General features: G+C 36.2%; 1 protein-coding gene and 2 pseudogenes across 12 annotated transcripts in view; 1 reads left to right on the top strand and 2 right to left on the bottom strand.

The window, feature by feature from the left end:
* Positions 1-21,756, top strand: part of DENND1A (DENN domain containing 1A) — a 543,199-nt gene that overhangs the window by 75,525 nt on the left and 445,918 nt on the right. The gene's annotated exons all lie outside the window — the stretch shown is intronic.
* On the bottom strand, positions 8,362-12,356 carry LOC140713094 (phosphatidylinositol-glycan biosynthesis class F protein pseudogene; annotated as a pseudogene).
* LOC119622352 (U7 small nuclear RNA) lies at positions 10,276-10,332 on the bottom strand (annotated as a pseudogene).

Below are 21,756 nucleotides of genomic sequence, written 5' to 3'. Positions count from 1 at the left end.
AAAAAGAAAAACAATTTAAAATGAAAAATATTTGGAGGTTTTTTCTTTCTTTTTAAAAACTAGTTGCACTCTTATCAGCCAATGCTTTTGAGCTGTGTCAGGCTATTAAAATGCAGGTTTATAGGGTGATGTTTTCAGGATGTTCCTGAGAATCAGTCCTGAGTTTCAGTATTGTCTATGCTGTTGTGGTGGATAAGGTGAACATTCTTATTTTTAATTGCCTAGCTTTCCTAAATGTTTAACTGAGGCCCATCGCATAAGTGCACTGGGAATGTGCTGTTATATTCATTAGCATGGCTTTGGATGGCCTGAGTCCATGACAGACTGGCTTTCTTCATGTACTTATTCATAAATTCAAACAAGTCTTTGAGGGACTACTTAATGCTATGGATATAAATAAAACACTTTCTTTTAAGGAGTTTACATCTGATGAGGGAAATAAATAATCAACCAGTAGCCATACATTATTTGGGATAAATAGAGACAGGCACAAAGTGCTGTGGGCAGCTCGGCAGAGGGAGCAGGGAGCAAACAGTTTTATACCCAGTTGCTATGGAAATCTGTGTATCCTCAACCTCTCCCAAGGCCCCCACAAGTGCCATCCTTACATCAGCAGCTCAGACCCCTCAGTCTCTGGAACTAAATCAGGCTTAGGTGAGGATGAGAAACTTAGATATGACTTCTTAAGTATAGCTTCTCAAGTACAGGCCCTCTCAGTTTGTAAACTAAAGAGAGAAGTTATCTTCTCCCCAGCCCCTCCCACCACCACTCTTCCCCAGCGTATAATGGTGGGACAGGCAGAAGAGAACTGCCGAAGACACTGATCGTTTAAAAGGGGGCCAGCAGGAGGCACGTTGGAGCACATAGCACTCCATAGCGGTTCCCAAATACGGCTGGGCAACTGTTGGAAGTTTCCTGATGGAGACTCAGTCCTGCTCTGGCCTGAGAGTGGCTCACCATGGCTCTTAATTGTACCTTCTGGGCTTTTGGATTCTGAATCATCCTTCTTTAAATAAAAGAGAAGCTGTGTTAGCAACTGAGTAGTTTCCTCAGCCTGCTTCTGGAAAGTTTAGTGATTCAATGGCCTATTGTTTTTTCGTTTATATTTTCTTTGTTCCTTTCAGTCCAGGCTGGGTGTGTTTCTCCCCATATGAGCCTCTTGAAAACTCCTTTGTTGTCCTGTGAATCTATTGGCGTTTACTCCTTGACATAACATTCATACCCACAAATGTCTTTGAGATAAGCCCTCCTTTTCTACTTTGGTTTTCTAGGGAGACCACTGAGGAACAACAGTTGTAAGCTTCTTAGAAGCCCTGTTGTTTAACTGAATGGTTCTCTATGGTACCACCTTAGATCTTTTGGAGGTCTTACAAAGAATTTTAAAATCACCCCCTTAGCTTTTTCTTATCCTAAGAGTACGCTGGATTTGATCTTTACCCAGAGGCCATTTCTTAATTTTAACACCATTTATTGTCTGGAGAGGCTAGAAATGAGTAAACAAATTGAGTTCTATACATAGAATAATAGTAATAAAAAGGAACAAAGTATTGCTATACTCAACAACATGGATGGATCTCAACATAATTATCTTGAGTGAAAGAAGCCGGACAAAAAGAGTACATACTTTCTGATTCCATTTATATAAAAGCCTAGAAAGTACAAACTAATCTTTAGTGACAGAAAGCACACCAGTGGTTCCCTAGGGATGGGTGGTGGGGAGTGCAGTGGGAGGGATAGATTACAGAGGAGCACAAAGGAACTTTTGGGGTTGGTTGATTGTGGTGATGGTTTAAGGGATGTACACATATGTCAGAACTCATCAAATTATATACTTCCATGCTTGTGTTTTCTTATTTTTTTTTTCATTCTTGTGTTGAAGATGTGTCTTTTGAAAGCAATACATAGTTGGATCTTTTAAAATCCAGTCATCTTACCTGTATTTATTTTTTACTGGAAATGCTTTTTGTGCTTCATTTTTTTATTCCTTTCTTTTGGATTATTTAAGCATTTTCACAATTCAATTTTTTCCCTTTTATTATTTGGGACTTAAATACTATTTCTGTGCCTTTAACTGATACACTGAAAATAATGGTGGCTATGACTTAGTAGGGCTTATTCTATACCAGTCATTGTTTTATATCTTTACCTATATTAACTCATTTAATCCTCACAAAAACCCTATGGGATAGATACTGTTACTGTCTCAGTTTTACAGATAGGGAAACCATGGCATGGTGAGCTTATGTAATCTGTCTAAGGCCACAGAGCTATCAAGTAGTAGAGCTGGGATTTGAACCCAGGTCGTGTGCTTTCAGTGTCCGTAATGTTAACTAGCATAGGCATACCTCAGAGATATTGCAGGTTCAGTTTAGTTGCAGACCACAATAAAGTGAGTAGCGCAGCGAGTCACAAATTGTTTTGGTTTCCCAATGCATGTAAAGTTATGTGTATACTCTACTATTGTCTATTAATTGTATAATAGCGTTATGTTTAAAAAGGTACACATCATGATTTAAAAATATTTTATTGCTAAAAATTGCTAACAATCAACTTGTAATCTTTTTGATCGCAGAGGATCTTGTCTAAATGTTGATGGCTACCGACTGGTCAGGACGGTGGCTACTGAAGGCTGGGATGGCTGTGGAAATTTTTAAAAATAAGACAGCAATGAAGTTTGCTGCATGGATTGACTCTTCCTTTCACGAAAGATTACTCTGTAGGATGTGATGCTCTTTCATAGCATTTTACTCCCAGTCGAACTCCTTTTAGAATCGGAAACCTCTCAAACGCTCTTTCTGGATTATCAACCAGGTTTGTGTAATATTATAAATCCTTTCTTGTCATTTCAACAATGTTTACAGCATTTTTACCAAGAGTAGTTTCCATCTCAAGAAAGGATATTCCTTGCTCATTTGTAAGAAGCAACTTCTCATGCATTCAGATTTTATCAGGAGATCGCAGCAATTCATTTTCATTTTCAGGTTCTGCTTTTAGTTCTGATTCTCTTGCAGGTTCTGTCACATCTGCATTACTTCCTCCACTGAAGTCTTAAATACCTCAGTGTCATCCATGAGGGCTGGAATTAGCTTCTTCCAAACTCTTGTTAATATTGGTATGTTGACCTCCCACAAATCACAGATGTTCTTAATGGCATCTAGAATGGTGAATTCTTTCCAGAAGGTTTTCCATTTATTTTGCCCAAACCCATCAGAGGAATTACTATCTATTGCAGCTATAGCCTTCTGTGTTTCTCAGACTTCAAAGTCAAAATTACTCCTTGATCCAGGGGCTGCAGAATGGATATTGTGTTAGCAGGCATGACAACAACCTTCATCTCCTTGTATATCTCCATCAGAGCTCTTGGATGACCAGGTGCATTGTCTTTTTTTCTGAGCAGTAGGTTTCAACAGTGGGTTTAAACTATATTATTTTGGTGCAAAAGTAATTGGGGTTTATGTCATTACTCAGTGGCAAAAACCAGAATAATTTTTGCACCAACCTAAATAGTAATGCATGCTGTAAAATGATGTGCTGTCATCCAGGCTTTGTTGTTCCATTTATAGAGCACAGACAGAGTAGATTTAGCCTAATATTATACTTAAGAACTCTAGGATTTTCAGAATGGTCGACGAGCATTGGTTTCAATTTAAAGTCACCAGCTGCATTAGCCCCTAACAAAAGATTTATCTGAAACTGGTTTTGACATCTCCTCTCCAGCTATGAAAGTCCTAGATGGCATTTTCTTCTGATATCAGGTGGTTTCATCTACATTGAAAATCTGTTGTTAGTGTAGCCACCTTTATCAGATATCTTAGCTTGAACTTCTGGATAACTTGTTGCAGCTTCTACATCAGGATTTGCAGCTTCGCCTTGCACTTTTTTATGTTATGGAGATGGCTTTTTTCCTTAAACCTCATGAACCAACCTCTGCTAGTCAAACTCTTCTGCAGCTTCCTCACCTCCCTCAGCCTTCATAGAATTGAAGAGAGTCAGGGCCTTGATGTGGATCAGGCTTTCGTGTAAGGGAATGTTGTGGCTGGTTTGATCTGTCCAGACCACTGAAACTTTCATGTATCAACAATCAGGCTGTTTCACTTCATTATCATTCATGTGTCACTAAAGGTAGTACTTTTCATTTCCTTCAAGAACCTTTCCTTGTCATTCGCAATTGGGCTGTTTGGTACAAGAAGACTAACTTTGAGCCTATCCTGACTTTCAATATGCCTTCCTCACTACTAAGCTTAATTATGTCTAGCTTTTGATTTAAAGACATGCAGCTCCTCCTTTTGGTTGAATACTCAGAGGCCATTGTAGGGTGAATTATTGGCCTAATGTCAATATTATTGTGTCTCAAGGAACAGGGAGGCCCAAGGAAGAGAAAGATGGGAGAATGGCTGGTTGGAGGAACAGTCAGAAGACACTCACATTTATTGACGAAGTTTGCCATCTTATGTGGGCATGGTTTATGGCACCCCAAAACAATTACAACAGTAACATCAAAGTTCGTTGATCACCAATCATCATAACAGATGTAATAATAATTTAAAAAGTTTGAAATATTACAAAAAATTACCAAAATGTGACACAGAGACATGAAATGACTTGCTCTATCCAGGGTTGTCATATACTTTCAATTTATTTTTTTAAAAAAAGCAGTATCTATGAAGTTCAATAAAACAAAGTATACCCATACAAATCAACAGTTTCTGAGAAATTTTTGCATGTTTGTGTAACTTTAATTGGCATCTTTACCCTCCTCCTGGACAATACAAGATAGTATATTGTTTTAACTGTAATCATTCCCCTCCTTGTTTATATGTTTTTATTGTTGTGTATTTTACTTTAAACCTGTAAGATAATTATTGATTTTTTTATATAACCTATGCTTTAGATTTATCTGTGTATTTTCTGCTTTCTTTGTTCTTTATTTTTTATTTTTTTGAGATGAAGTCTCATTCTGTTGCCCAAGCTGGAGTTTAGTGGGATGATCTCGGCTCACTGCAACCTCCACCTCCTGGTTCAAACAATTCTCCTGTCTCAGCCTCCCAAGTAGCTGGTATTACAGGCGCATGCCACCACACCCAGCTAATTTCTGTATTTTCAGTAGAGACAGGGTTTTGCCATATTTGTCAGGCTGGTCTCGAACTCCTGCCCTCAAGTGATCTGGCCGCCTTGGCCTCCCAAAGTGCTGGGATTATAGGTGTGAGCCACTGTGCCTGGCCATTTTCTTTGTTCTTTATGTCTTCTTGCATTTCACAGTTTTTTCTCTGGGCTAATCTTCTTGCTTGAATAACATTCTTTGTTAGTGGCAAGTATCTTAGTTTTGTTTATCTGAAAATGTCCTTATTCTAACATAGTATTGGAGATGTCATTTCATTGTCTTCTGGCTTCTGATGTTGCTGTCGAAGTCCCTTTCCATTATAATTAATATTTTTGTGTCTTGTTTTCTAGTTTAGCAATGTTATTTGTCTAGCAGTGGAGTTTTCTTCTTATATATCTTGGTTAGGACCAGCTGTTTGAATCTGAGGACTTAGAACTTCTTTTTCTTTTGGAGCTTTGATTACACATATGTCTGACATTCTCTTTTTGTCCTTTACAGCTTTAAACCATTTTTTGTGTGTGTTTTCAATCTGTTTCTCTCTGATACATTCAATAACTTCTTCAAGTCTTTCTTCCAGTTTACTAGTTCTCTCTTCAGCTGTGTCTAATTGCTGTTAAAACCATCCATTTATGGCCAGGCACAGTGGCACACCCCTGTAATCCTGGCACTTGGGAAGACCAATGTGAAAGGATTGCTTGAGGCCAGGAATTCGAGATCAGCCTGGGCAAATAGTGAGACCCTGTCTCTACAAAAATGAAAACAAACAACCCATTGATTTAGTGTTTAATTTTAATTATTTTTAATAGGTTTCTTGAGATATAATTCATAAACCACACAATTTGCCCATTAATAAAAGATATAATTAATGGTTTTGGTGTATTATTTAAATTGTGGAGGTATATGTATATATGTAAAACAAAATTTGCCATTTTAAATATTTTTAAGTGTAAATTTAGTGGTATTAATTGTATTTATACTGTTGTGCAGCCATCACCACTATCTGTTATTAAAATCTTTTCATCACCTCAAATAAAAACTTTGTAATCATTAACAGTAATTTCCCATTTTCCCCTCCTTCCTAACCTCTGGTAACCTCTAACCTACTTTCTGTCTTGATGAATTTGCCTATTCTAGGTTCCTCATATAAGTGGAATCATATATTATCTATCCTTTTCTGTCTGGTTTATTTCACTTACCCTAATGTTTTCAAGGTTTATTCATGTTGTAGTATGTATCAGAACTTTTTGTAGCTGAATACTTATCCATTAGATGTATATACTGCATGTTGTTTATCCATTCATCTGTTGATGGACAATTTGGTTGTCTCCACCTTTTGGCAATTGTGAATAATGCTGCAATCAACAATGTCATTCATTGTTGGTATATGTTTGCATTTCTGCTTTCAATTCCTTTGGGTATATACCTAGGAATGGCATTGCTGGATCATATGGTAATTCTGTTTTTTTTTTTTTGGAAAACTGCCAAGCTGTTTTCCATAACAGCCGCACCATTTTATATAGCCACCAGCAATGTGTGAGGTTCCAATTTCTCCACATTCTTATCAGTGGATACTGTTGTCTATCTCTTTTATTATAGCCATTCTAGTGGGGGTGAAGTGACATATCATTGTTATTTTGATTTGTATTTGTCTAATGCCTAATTTTATTGAGCATCTTTTAGTGTGCTTCTTGTATATTTTCCATGGAGAAATGTCTATCCAGTGACTGGGTCTTTTAAAAAATTACCGGGTTATAAATGTTCTTTATATATTCTAGATGCAAACCTCTTATCAGATATATGACTTGCAGGTACTTTCTCCCACTTTGTAGGTTGACTTTTCTCTTTCTTGATTGTGTCATCTGAAACAGAAGTTTTCATTTCAGTGAAGTCTTATTTAATATTTCTTTTGTTGTTTGTGCTTTAGTGTGGTACCTAAGAAACCATTGCCCATCCTAAAGTTACAATGATTTATTTCTGTGTTTTCTTCTAAGTTTGTTTGTTTATTTTTTAGGTTTTAGCTCTTACATTTGGGTCTATAATCCATTCCTTTTTTTTTTTTTTTTTGAGACAGGTTCTCACTTGGTCACCCAGGCTGGAATACAGTGGCATGATCTTAGCTCACTGCAGCCTCAACTTCCCAGGCTCAAACAATCTTCCCGCCTCTGCTTTGCAAGTAGCTGGGACTACAGGTGTATGCCACCACACCCACCTAATTTTTTAGGGGGTGTATAGGGAGAGATGAGGTTTTGCTATGTTGACCAGGCTGGTCTTGAACTCCTGGCCTCAAGCGATTCTTCTGCCTCAGCTTCCCAAAGTGCTGGGATTAAAGGTATGAATCACTATTCCCAGCCTACAATCCAAATCGAGTTGATTTTTATATGTGCTTGTAAGGAAGGAGTCTAACTTTATTCTTTCAGATGTAGATGGTCAATTGCCCCTGCACCTTCTGTTGAAAAGTATTAATTCTTCATTGAGTTGTTTTGGTTTCCTTGTTACCCAGGCTGGAGTGTAGTGGCACAACCTTGGCTCACTGCAGCCTCTGCCTCCTGGGTTCAAGAGATTCTTGTGTCTCAGCCTCCTGAGTAGCTGGGACTACAGGTGTGTGCCAGCATGCCCAATTAACTTTTTGTATTTTTGGTAGAGATGGTGTTTCACCATGTTGGCCAACCTGGTCTTGAACTACTGGCTTCAAGTGTTCTGTCCACCTCAGCCTCCCAAAGTGCTGGGATTACAGGCATAAGCCACTGTGCCTGGCATCTTGTTGAAAATTAATTGACAATTGCAAATATTTATTTCTGGACTCTGAATCCTATTCTTTTCCTACTATACTGTCTTGATTACTGTAGATTTATAGTAAATTTAAAATTGAGAAGTATGAGTTCTCCAATTTTGTTGTTTTTAAAGATTGTTTGACTATTCTGGGTCCCTTGCATCTCCATATGAATTTTAGTATTAGCTTATCAATTTCTGCAAAAAGCCCAGCTGGGATTTTGGTAGGGATTTAATTGAATCTGTAGATTCATTTGGGGAGGATTGTCAGCTTAACAATATTGTCTTCCAATCCATGAACGTAGGATATCTTTCCATTTATTAAGGTAATGTTTAGGGTTTTTTCCCACATAATGTTTTGTAGTTTTCAGAGTATAAGTTTTACAATTCTCCTGTTAGATTTACTCCTATTTTTCTTAATCGATGTTATTGTAAATGGAAACTTTGAATTTCATTTTTGTATTGTTCTTTGTTAGTGTATAGAAATAGAATTGATTTTTAAAAATATTGATCTATTATCCTGCAGATTTGATGAACTAGTTTATTCTAATAGTTTTTTAGTGAATTTCTTAGGATTTTCTTTGTGTAAGATTACGTAATGTACAAATCAAGATAGTACTACTTCTTCCTTTCCATTCTTGATGACTTTTATTTCTTTTTCATACCTAATTGCCCTAGCTAGAACCTCCAATACAGTGTTGAATAGAAGTAGCATAAATGAATATTCTTGTCTTCGTCCTCATCTTAAAGAGAAATATTTAGTCTTTTGGCATAATTATGATATTAATTATAGGTTTTTTAGATGCCCTTTATCAGCTTGATGAAGTTCGGTTTTGTTTCTAGTTTGTTGAATTATTTTTATTACGAAAGGATGTTGGATTTTGTCAGATGCTTTTTCTGTGTCTTTTGAGATGATTGTGTGATTTTTGTTCATCATTCTCTAGATATGGCTTATTACATTAATCTATTTTTGGATGTTAAACCAACCTTGCATTATTGTTTTTAAAAATTCTATCGTAAGTATTTTAACTAGAAGATACAATCTCCAAGGAATTTCATGGTTTAAAAAGCTACAATTACATCATGTTGTAACTACATAAAACAGTGCTGTAATGGAACTACTTGACTTTGGTTATATACATTTTTGCACAGCCCTATGGAATCTATGCAAAGGAATATTTTCTCCCTTTGCTCTAATTAATTGTTCTCATATAGAAATTGCTTTATATTCCAGTATATCCAGAATGGTAAAATAACAAGTCCATCCATGTTGCTAAAGGTCGCTCCAAGCATATGGGCCATACCTGCTATGGTCTTTCTCCACTCAGTGGTATTTGCAGTGCTTCAAGTTATACTCCTAGAAAACTAGAAATTGTAATGATCTGGAGACTATGCTCCCAAATGGCTGTAACTCCATTTCTACTGAAAACTCTAAGCCATGCTTTTGAGATTTTGTTCTAACAAGCATAAGGTACAGTGGTAAAAGTAGACAAAATGACTGCAAATAAAAATGTTTCCAACACCAACTCTATTAGCTCCATATGGAACAAAAATTACATGGAAGGAGAAACAGGACAAAAGAAGGTAGATACAGCATTTCAAAAATCAAGTTACCTTGTGTGATAATGAACTTTTTAGAGGATGCATTTGGTTTCACTACTAAATATAATACTAGATTGACAGCAGCTACAAAACCAGAACATATGTACAACCATGTCAAGTGTGTTTACAATATTGAGAAGTTCTCCAAGAAGAATGATGGAATGAAGACACTTAGGATAATTGAAAATATGCATAAAATATGGGTATAAAGTAGTTTTTTGATGTCAGTATCTTTCATAGTGTTTTCTTGAGTGGCTATCTCTCTTGCTGAGGAAGGGACCTGGGGAACTATTGCATCCTACTATCATAGGAAGGGCAGTCCTGGCTCTAATGCAAGCACCCAATCTTGCATTCTTAGGATAAATCTCACTTGGTCATGGTGTGTAATCCTTTTTTTGTGTTGCTAGATTTGGTTTGCTACTATTAATATATTAAGTATTTTTGCATTTTTAGTTTTCTTAGATTTGTTTGCTTTTGGTATCAGCATAATACTGGCCTTACAGAATGAATCGGAAAGGTTTTCTTCATATTTTAGTTTTTGAAAGAGTTTATGAAGAATTGGTATTCCTTCTTCTTTAAATGTTTGATAGAATTCTCCAGTAAAGTCATCTGAGTTTGTCTGTTTTGTTGGGAAGTTTTCAAATTAGTAATTCAATCTCTTGCTATAGGTCTATTCAGATTTTCTATTTCTTCTTGACTCAGTTTTAGTAGTTTATATTTTTCTAGGGATTTGTCCATTTCATATATCTAATTTGTTGGCACACATTTGTTCATAGCATTCTCTCTGTCTCCCTCTCTTTTTTTTTTTTTTTCTGGTAAACCAGAAAACCTAGACAAATTCTGAAAGAGCTGTAACATTAATATTCTCTTAATCCTCTGTATTTCTGCAAATTTGGTACTCATGGTTTTTTCTTTTACTTCTCACCTCTCATACATTGTACTTGCAGCCACTGCAAAGTAATTGTCATTTTCAGATGCTGTTTCTTTGTCTGAAATGTCTTTTGTCTTTCCCCATTGGAGGAATTGGCATTTATCTTCAAGATAATTTTCTTCATGCTGCCGTCCCTGATTGTCCAGATAGACTCAGTCTTTCCTTCCTTTGAATTCCGGCGTACTTCTACACATCTGTCAATGCACTTGTTTCTTTCAAAGGACAGCTGAGCATCCTGTTCACCTTCTTTTCCCTAATGAGAAACATGGGACTTAATACAAATTGTTTCTTGGGAATTGCATGTTGAATAAATGAATGAGGTATGAAACATTTCTTCTGAGCTCTCAACCTGTTTGGATGCCTGAAAAGTATCTGAAATTCAAAATGTCTGAATTCTAACTCATGATCTGCTCATTAAACTGAATGAAGCTCTGGTCCCCTTCCACTGAGCAGCACATTTAAAAAATCCAGTATGCAAACTAAAAACCTACTGCCTTAATCCTGGTCACCTGTCTTCCTGCTCACCCTCTGTATTCAATATATCAGAAAAATTTGATTGATTTACCTAAATGTCTTTAAAAACTAGGTATTTCTTCTCAACTATCATCATCTTAAACCTTTTTCTCACCTCCCCCCACCCCCCCAAACCAACCTCATTCTCCCATTCCTTCAGGTCTCACTTCAGACATTAAATCATCCTTAGCGGGGAACCTTTTCAGATCCCCAAAGTAAGCTTGTTCTTACACTGTATGGTCTTGTGGCACTTATCATAGCTTATAGTTATGTTACTTGTGCGGTTATTCATTTGAGCTTCTGTACTGGACCTTAAACTCTGTGAGGGTAGAGATCACCCAGTATTTTCTTCACCACTGTATGACCAGATTTCAATATTAAGAAGATTTAGTGAATATTTGTGGAATGAACAAACCACTGAAAATTAGGTAATTTATGTGGAAATGCCTTTAAAATGACAATTACTGGAGAAACATTATTTTGATGATCTCTTAACATTTAAAATAACTGTGATTAGTTTATTGAATTTGTAATTTTTTGTTTGGGTGAAGAGAAATTTTAAATTCTCATGGTATTTAAGGGTGGATCATCTTGGATAGATCCACTTATTGCTGATTAGGCTTTGTTTACTGGGATTATGGAATTGGTATAACAATAACAAAGTGTAGGGTAGGGTCTCTCTGGAAAGCACTATACTACTTCCTTAATGACATCACCTTGGTAATGATCACATTTGGTTTAAGATTTCACTTAGCACAAAATGGGATGCAGAAAGTCAGACTCTCGTATATATTCAAGTAAAGGTGATGACTTTCTTCACAATAGAGCAGAGATGAAATAGCTCCCACATTTGTTATTCTGAATGGAGCCTTGGGATGAAATTCCAAGCAGCAGAATGCCACTTAACATTCTGTGTGCTATTTTGCTCTTTAGTAGCATAATTGTAAAATGAGGCAATAAAACCAGAAAAGATATAATATTTATACCTGTGTAGGCACTTCACATGATAAAATGTCACACAGGACTGTTTACTCCATGCTAGTTATTTGGATAATGCCCCACCTGCCTAGTGACAGGAGGTGCTGAGTCTTGCATAAATCTTGGAAAGAAGGTTAGGGTTAATATAGTGAGTTCTTCAGTAGGAAAAAGAATACAGCATATGTGATAATAATAATAATGGTGACTCTTTGATTACTATTTTTGTACCAGCACTGTGCTAGGCCCTTGGGGACAGAGTGTGACAAAGAGGGAGATAATATAAGTGAGTACCTTTCATGTGTCAGCTATTCCGCTATACATTTTACTTACAATATTTGTAAAACTTATAATCACTCTGCCAGGTAGGTGGTGTTATCTCCATGTATATATGACTGATTCTTGTTTATCTCATAAAAAATTCTAATGACCTTATTGGAGTTCTGTTATAATTATCATGTTTAAACTTTGGTGCTTTTTTTTAAGTTTAAATAGTCTGTTTTTTTTTTTTTTTTTTTTTGAGACAAAAAAAATTAATGAGAAGAGACAAAGAAACATCAAAGAGCTTTTTCCTCTGATTGCTGTGTTAGAACTTTTGCCTGAAAATAGGTTACATTCCTTCTGTTTTCAGCTGAATCCTCATTAACTTTACATTTTAATGATGTCCAGAGCAAATTACACCATTTATGGTCAGTACCTTAAAGGGATGCTTAAAGGGGACTTAAAAAAATTTTTTTTGAGTGGTGGATGTATTTACTCCAGGAATATAAATTGATCCAGAATTCTTAAAAAAAAAAAAAAAAAAAAGACAAAAACCTTTGAAACATGGGGTTGGTGTTCCATTTCTAACTATTACAACAATTTAATTCAAAAGAAATTATTTTCATCTTAAAGTAAATTAATCATTAAAGAACATTTATACTATTTGGGAGTATGCAACTGGAACCAGTGTCCTACATTTATTTTTGAAAATAGTTTCAGTTTCTCTCAATTTTACTGCTTAGCTTCAGAAATAATTCATAGGTGGTAGATGCTCAATAGGAATAAATGAAGACAGCTTCTCCCAGTTATGAAAAAAACAAGGGTGATTGAAATGCTAATATGTTGATAGACAGATTGTATTTGCACAAGAATGAGGGAATCTGCTGTAAGGTGGAACTCTTCATAGGATTCCAAATTATTCAATTTAAAAGAACAATATGAACTGCGGAGCTATGCTTTCATTGTAAGCTTTGAATACTTAATTATTATTAGATGATAAATTGGAATAAAGTGTCATGTTGTGTCAAATACTGTTTATTTCCTTAACAATTATTGGATAAGTGGATTAAGGGAAATCGGCCTGTCTGTTGAGGAAACTGTAATTATGAGAATGCCCCATCTAACATCAGGTATTTTATAAGGTTTGTACTCCTGTTTTTTACATGTGTTTAATTGAATCCCTTCTGTGTGCCAGGCAGTGGGCTAATGTCCTTGTTAAGGCATTTTTGAATCCAAGGGGTGGAATTTCACTAAAACTAGCTCAGGAAGGGAGGGATAGAGGTGGAGGGGTCCGTTGTACAGTGAAGAACAGGAAGCAAAACCAGCTGGGCTTCATGAGAACCAACTGGAACCGGAAAGTCATGCTCCAGTGTGGCTTCATCTCTTTCATCATGGCTTTGCCTCTGCTGGCTTCCTTTGTTCACCACTTATCTTGGTAATGGTTCAAAGTGGTCTATATGATCTTTCAAGCTTGGCTTCCCACTGCTAACAGACACTTTTTGTCTGTGCCCAAGGTCGATTCGAGCATGTGACTCAGCCCAGACCTGGATGGTCCCTGTGGCCTCCAGGTGCTCTGCTGCACTGCCCCTTCCGCGTGAGCAGAATGAAACATGTCTGCATGGAAAAGATATGGCTCTTGCCTGTGTGTGGCTTTTTGTGGAGATGATAATACACCTAAAAAGATTGTTTCTACTTAAATGTGCTATGGACTTCCCTATAAATAAAATATTTCCGTTATCTGTGGTATTTGCAAACTGAGGAAACAGTGGGAGGGTTTGGGCACTGCCACTGAGGGAGGGTGAAATGATTTTCTTTTAGAATGAGGTTTTCCTAGGTAGGGCTTCCTGAGGGTCTAAATCCATAATTGGATCCTACTTGCCACTGTACAAGGAAACTGAATGTAGAAGGAAAAAGAAATTTTCTTTGTTAAGTTTTCTTGTCCAGGTATTGCCTTGAATGATTGGCCAACATATCTAATGCAATTTAAGGACATTTGGGAAATCTTTGGGTCTGATCTACTGTGACTAATGATTCTTGATATGGCTATTTTTTTTAACTTGCCCATATTTCAGTTTTCTAAGGATTCAGTTAAAGCACTAGCAGATTCTGCAGTTGCTCCTCAAGTATCATCATTTTTGTTGTAACTGAGTATTGAAATGTAGCAAAGCTCGTGACTGTAACTTAACATTTGTTAAGCTTCTATTTGCTTTATATATATATATACATATTTTATATATATACACATATATGTACACATACACATACATATATATACAGATGAACAAGTATGTGTGTATTTTTTCTTATTCTTCCTGGAGCCTATAAGAGATTAATTATTGTCCTCATTTTATAAGTGTTACAAACCAAGGCACAGAAAGATGAAGTAACTTGCCTTAAGGTAATACAGCTAGTAAGTAGTGGATTGTTGATTCGATTCTAGGCCTGTACTGTGCTGCCTCTGTCTATAGTACCTCTGCTTAAGGTTAATGGTTAGGCTGTGTTTCTGGAATGCTCAACTTCTCTGTTGGAACAACGTTTTGCAATAGTATGGCTTGGTGAAATTCTGGTTCTGGTATAGCCAGTTTATAAGCTGTGTGATGATAGGATGTACAAGCTGTTTCATATTTTTATTTTAAAAATGGGATTATTAATGGGTCCCATCATAGAGGTTTCATAGGAGGAATGAAAGAAATAGTACAGTCTTTTTGCCACAACATGTACAGGAGCAGTGTCAGAATGATGTAGAAATTACATTGGTTTATATGTTTCATGTCATCAGGTTGGATTAGCTGAAGTCAAAGTAGACTAGCACTGGTTTTCTTGGTCTTTACATTTGGGCAGGTTCTCAACTTTCTTAATTTTTTCCTTTTCTTTAAGTAAAGAAGTGCTGACCTTGAGGTTTAGGTTGAGATTACCATTGATAGAATCAGGGCTCCCAAATTGTGCTTTTAGCCTTTCTTTATATAGTGTTGAACAATAATTTTAAAATAGTTTGGTGTCTCAGTTTTCAGAAAAACTACATATGTATAACATTTTTATTCATACCTTAACCCTGGATAGTAGTATCTGGTTGAACAGTAATTTTAAAGTAGTTTGGTTTTTCAGTTTTCAGAACAACTACATACATATAATGTTTGTGTCCATACCTTACCCCTGGATAGGTATCTGGTTGTTTCTGGGTTATTGCTAATGCAACAAGACTATTCTGAAGTTGTGTTTTCTCCTTTAACTTGACCTGGTTTGTTGAAAGATGCTCGATCCTCTTTGGAGCAGGCAAGGGGGTGCTAATTGTGAAGTATCTTTGTTGAGTGATGAGACACTGTTGTCTGTGAATGTAGTGGAATGGTGGGATCCCTTTGATTATTCTAATTGCAGAGAATCTAGGAACATAGAAAGCAGTATGCAAAACATAAGATATACAGGCTTTATCCTTGGTTGGGAGGAGTTTAAATCCTGACCCTTTCTTGCCCAGTAAACTGACTTGGACAAGGCACTTGACCTTTTTGGATCTCAGTTTTCTCATCAGTAATATGGAATTACTATCCCCTGCCTATTTTATTATCTTGAGAATTTAATGGCATAAGAAATGTAATAATATGAGATATTCAGAGTACTTTCCTCATAGTAGGTATTCAATATATGTTTAGTAGGAGAACTATAGAAGATAACAGAAATGTAGTTGTATTGTAGCCTATTTTATACAATAAATAACCCAAAACATTTTATATTATTATTTTTGTAAATTATTCTCTGTTAAATGAAACAGAAAGGGAATGAACTTCTTTTGAAAAAGTCTGGTAAATTTTGTAATGCGAATAAACAACTTTGATTTGTAAGATAACATTAAAAATGATGTATAAAAATTTGTTATATGCATTAACATTTTAGTATTTCCTCAAATTTGAAATGAATAGCATGTGATATTAAGTCACGTAAAAATTCTCTAATATGAAATATTAAAAACTTAGACTCAAACTATAATATATTTTACCTAACCACCTTTTTGGCCACCTTTCTTTCAGTATTTTATTATATATCCTCTCCTTTTTATTTTTGTAAAAAACTATATTAGCTTTTTTCTTCTTAACCACATTTTCCCCTCTATAATTTGATTGAAGAAATGAACTTGTGTTACTTTTTCTCTCATGGTAAGCCAAGTCTGGTGAATAAAATACCCATAGTCAAGAAATTTGTGTGAGCTTGGCTGCACTGTGAACTCCCTGATTTCCTTCAGTCTTGTTAATTCATATGCGAGCCCAGGGGTATTATTGCCCATTAGCCTTTCCTCATAGTTATTTTATGAAAGTGCACAGTTGATGTGAGAGTGTTGTGAAACCTTTGGAGACGGTGCCCTGGACATACTGAGGTAAATTTTGTTCAAGATCAACAGATAGCACCCTACCATAATCTGCCAGCAGCTTGTTTATCTAATTGTCAATAAAATTTCTGGTTCAGGAAAGAGTTTATGTTATCCTGAAACTTAACATACCATGTCCCCGGAACCAAGGAGAAATAATAATAGTAACTGCCAAGCACCTACCGTGTGTCAGACACCCTGCTGGATGCTTTACACATAGATCTTTCATTCTCAAATTCCGAGATAGCCCTTCTTCCTCATTTTATTGAGGGAGGTTAAGAAAATGACCCCTAACCGTCCCATTTTTGCCAGGCTTCATAGCTGAAGCTCTCCCCACTTTTATATAGCATATGTACCATATACCACTTTTTACCATATCCTCAGGAAATCCAAAGGACCTAACAGAAGTCAGAATGTATTGTGAGGGAAAGTTAGTGATTCTTTTCTACTAATTTTTTTTCTATCGGAGTGAATGAAGTGTGTGGTGGAAAAGTGTGTTTTGAGAGTTTTTGCAGTAGAAAGGTACTTAGGTTTTTGCAATTTTTTCCCCCTGGAAATCAAGAGGAAAATGCAGATATCCAAGATAAAGAGTTAAGGAAGCTAATAGTAGTTTGTGGATCGGGTCTAGATGAACTAGACTTCTGGAAGGATCCTTTGATTTTTGAAGTGTATTATTAGATTGGATAGTTGTGTGTGGTGGTGGTGAGGGCTGTGATGAGTGTGCTTGACCATTATAAAACTACCTTCATTACTAGAGGGACACAGATTCCCCCTACCTCTCCCATGATTGTATTGTTGAAAGCCTTCTTTTATCAATTTGCTGCCATATGTGTTTGTGAAAATCAGCTGCGTTGTAAAAATTCTTACTTCCTGGAAACCAGAAACCCATTCAGCTAGTGTCCCTACCCTGACCACTTCCTCTTCGTTATTTCTAAATGACAGTGCTATTCTGGTAGCATTCCGGGCGTTCATCTAGCTAGGATTCCTTTTTCACGTTTGCTATTTGGTGCATTTTCTCCTGTTTTACTTTGTTTCTTTGTCCTGATTAGTTCACCAAGTATAATAGAAGAGACATTTGCTTTGTTTTTTTCCTCTAGAGCAAGTTATTTTAGAGGGAGAGTTTACCAGTGGTAAGAGCTGTTTATGTCCTAAGCGATTGATTTGTAATTAATGTTGCCTGGGCTCTTGCCTGTTGGCAGAATTGGTAACAGCTTGCAGTATTTTTTAAATTCTCTTTTCTTTTTGGTATTTTGACAATGTCATTCATATCTCATGAAAAACTACCTCAGACAGGTTAAATGTGTTAAAACCTGGAACGAAAAGGATGGAAGGAGACCCAGTGCTGCCTAGAAACCTTGATCTTTTGCCAAAGTATTTAAACAATTTAGTGTTTTGGTTTCCTAGCTCCAAGCTGCTTCTCAAATCCCTTGCTAATTAATCCAGTTAATGCTTTGTAGACTTACTATATGCGGTGCTTTGGCTTGCTCGTCTATCATTGAGAAGTCGTTTTGTTTCTTGGAGAAAACCTAAGCTCTGTTCTGGTGCAGAGCTATATACAGGGCTTATGACGTGTGAGTAGTTTGGGGCCTTTAAAATCCCTATGCGTGTGTATATATGTAAGCTTATACACACATATTCTCTGCATTTCATAGTCCTTAGGCTTAAAATTTTAAAATAAAAAAAGACACAAAGTAGAAAATAGAAATCAGGTATTTCACACCAAACCAGTGAACTGATTGAAAGCTGCCTCTGCTACTTGCTTTGTTAATTGTGCAAATTATTTGATGTCTCTAAGCCTCAATTTCCTCATCTGTAAAATGGGGGAAAATAATTTATTCCTCCTCATAGTATTGTTGTGAGGATGAAGTGAGTTTCTTATATACTTAGCAAGTGTCCAGAACACAGTAAAGCTCAGTAAATGATGACTGCTTTTATTATTCTTTTGTGACCCTTATGTGTTGAATAAATTAACTTCTTTTGGTGCTTGCTGAATTGCGGAGGAGGTAGATTCCTTTTATCTATTTTCTTTTGGCAAAGATATATCAAATGTCTCAATTTGTATCAAGGATTTAAAAATCAAGCGTTTGTTCATTTAACAGTAGTGATAATAAAAAATAGACAACTGTATTCTCTTTGAGCCTGTTTTTTTTGAGACAGAGTCTCGCTGTTTTGCCAGGCTGGAGTGCAGCAGCGGGATCTCGGCTTCCTGCAACCCCCCTGCCTCTCACGTTCAAGCAGTTCTCCTGTCAGCCTCCCGAGTAGCTGGGACTACAAGCATGTGCCACCATGCCCAGCTAATTTTTGTATTGTTAGAGATGGGGTTTCAGTGTGTTGGCCAGGATGGTCTCGATCTCTTGACCTTGTGATCTGCCCATCTTGGCCTTCCAAAGTGCTGGGATTATAGGCATGAACCACCGTGCCCGGCCTGAACCTGGTTTTAAGACCCATTGGTGTGAGTTATCAATACAAAAGATATTCCTAAAATCTGAAAAGTGAATATCTCTCGTTTGCTTACTAGACAGCTTAGGTGCAGAAAAATATATGGGCTATTTCTTTTTCCCAGTGAAATAATTAAATCAAACATGGAGGCAAATTCAGGAATATTTACTGCTAGTGAAGCTCATGATGACTTTTTTTTTTTCTAACCATTTCTGAAATTCATATATTATGCCTAAAAAAGCTCAGTATGTCCTGGGAATTAGGAATTGGCAGGGTTCTCATTTGATCATTATAGGAAATTTCACATTTTTCCCCCCAAGGAATTTGTGGAGAAAAAAATTGTCTGCCAAAAAGTGTAAAATTCTAATTTTTTCCAGCTAACTTTTTATTTTTATGTTTAGAAAAACTTTTTTATAACATAAAAAAAGGAACAAACAGAAAAATGCACAAATACAAGTTAACAGCTTGATAAATTATCACAAAGTTAAAACATCCAGTTCAAGACATAGAACATTAATAAGCATCTTGCCAGCCATCCTTATGTGTCTTTCCAAACACCACTCCCTCAATTAGAGAACCATTACCTTTTGTTTTTTTTTCTTTCCTTTCCTTTTTTTTTTGAGATGGGGTCTCACTGTTGTTCAGACCGGAGTGCAGTGGCATAGTCATAGCACACTGTAGCCTCAAACTCCTGGGCTCAGAGAACCCTCCTACTTCAACTTCCTGAGTAGTCGTTACTACAGGCATGACTGCTCCCCCAGACCCCCAACCTGGCTAATTTCCTGCCGTGCTGCCCAGGCTAGTCTTGAACTCCTGGCCTCAAATGGTCTTCCCACCTCACCCTCCTGAGTAGCTATGATTACAGTGTGAGCCAATGTGCCCAGCTAAAACCATTATCTTAACTTCTAATAACATTGATCATTTTTACCTGTCGTTGAACATATATACATGGAGTTATATAGATGGAGTCATGAGTATATTTAATATTTTACTTGGTTTTTTATGCTCAACAATTATATTTGTGAGACTATCCTTGTTGTGTGCAACTGTGGTTTGCTCCTTTTCATTGCTATACGCTATTCCATAATATGAATATGCCACAACTGATCCATTCTACTGTCTGTAGACATTTATGTTTCCCCTTTGGTTTTGGTTATTTCAAATAATGCAGCTATGACATTATAGTGAATATATCTGGTGTTTATATACTCCCACTTTTGTTTGGTATGTACATAGGAGTGAAATTTCTGGGTCATAGTGTATGTATATGTTTAGCATAAAATGCCAAGTTTTCCAATGTGGTGGAACTGATTTGCATCCTCATCTGCTGTGTGAGCTCCTCTTGCTCTATATCGTCACCAACACTTACTATTAAAGGTCTTTTAAATTTTAGCCATTCTGAATGAATGTGTAGTATATTTTGCTTTGGTTTTAATTTGCATTTTCCTGATTACCAGTGAAGCTGAACATCTTTTAATGTACCTGCTGGTTATTTGGCTATGTTGTTTTGTTGTTATTTTTAAGGAATTCTTTGTGTACTCTAGATATAGTTTATTTGGTTATGTGCTATAATTTATTTTCCACTCTGTGCCTTATCTTTCCACTCTTTTAAAAATTAATATTATTTTTAATTGACGTCATAATTTTATATATTTTATAGAGTACAGTGTGATGTTTTGATGTATGTGTACAATGTGGAATGATTAAATCAAGTGAATCAACATGTCCATCACCTCACTTATTATTATTATTGTTTTTTTATTTTTATTTTTGGAGATGGAGTCTTACTCCGTCACCCAGGCTGGAGTACAGTGGCATGGTCTCAGCTCACTGCAACCTCCCGCCTCCAGGGTTCAAGAGATTCTCCTGCCTCAGCCTCCCGAGTAGCTAGAATTACAGTTGCCCACCACCATGCCCGTCTAATTTTTGTACTTTTGAGTAGAGACGGGGTTTCACCATGTTGGCCAGGCTGGTCTTGAACTCCTGACCTCAGTTGATCTGCCCACCTCAGCCTCCCGAAGTGCTGGGATTATTATTATTTTTCTATATGAATCTTCAGTAGACATGGCACTATTTATTGCAAAGATCGTCCTTTCTCTACTTTTCTGCATTGCCACTTTCATTAATCAAATGTCCATGTATGCAGGGGTCTCTTCCTGGTCTCTTTATTGTACCACTACCAGCTGAATGAATTATTGAAGCTTTATAATGAGTTCTAATATCTAGTAGACTAAGTCTTCCCATTTTGTTATTATTAAAAGTTTTTTCTTGGTTATTATTGGTCTTTGTAGTTTCATATAATTTTTGAATTGGTTTGTTAATTTCCCTTAAAGTGCCTTGCTAAGATTTGTATTGGGATTTCATTGAATTGATATAAATGTGAGGAGATTTGATTATTTACATATTTGGTCTTCACATGAAGACTGTATAATGAACATGACAGATTCCTTTATGTAATTTAGGTCCTTCTGTCATTTCTTTCACTTATTATAGATATTCGTATATAAGTCTTGCTTATTTTCATTATATTTGTTTCTGGGCATTTGGTGTTCTCTGCTATTGTAAATAGAATCTTTGAATTTCATACTCTAAATATTTGTGGATGTGTTGAAATATAGTTAAATTTTGAAACCTGACGTAGTATCCAGCACATTTGCTAAGCTGTCTTGTTGATTCCAATAATTTATCTGTAAATATTGTGTTTTTTCCAGACACAATCATGTTGTCTGCAAATAATAGTTTTATTTCCTCTTTTAATCGTTATGCCTTCCTTTCTTGTTCTTTATTACATGGGCTTAGGACCAGCAG

This window comes from Chlorocebus sabaeus, chromosome 12 (assembly GCF_047675955.1).
Source record: "Chlorocebus sabaeus isolate Y175 chromosome 12, mChlSab1.0.hap1, whole genome shotgun sequence".
NCBI lineage: Eukaryota > Metazoa > Chordata > Mammalia > Primates > Cercopithecidae > Chlorocebus > Chlorocebus sabaeus.
This window is presented reverse-complemented; position numbering and strand designations above follow the sequence as displayed.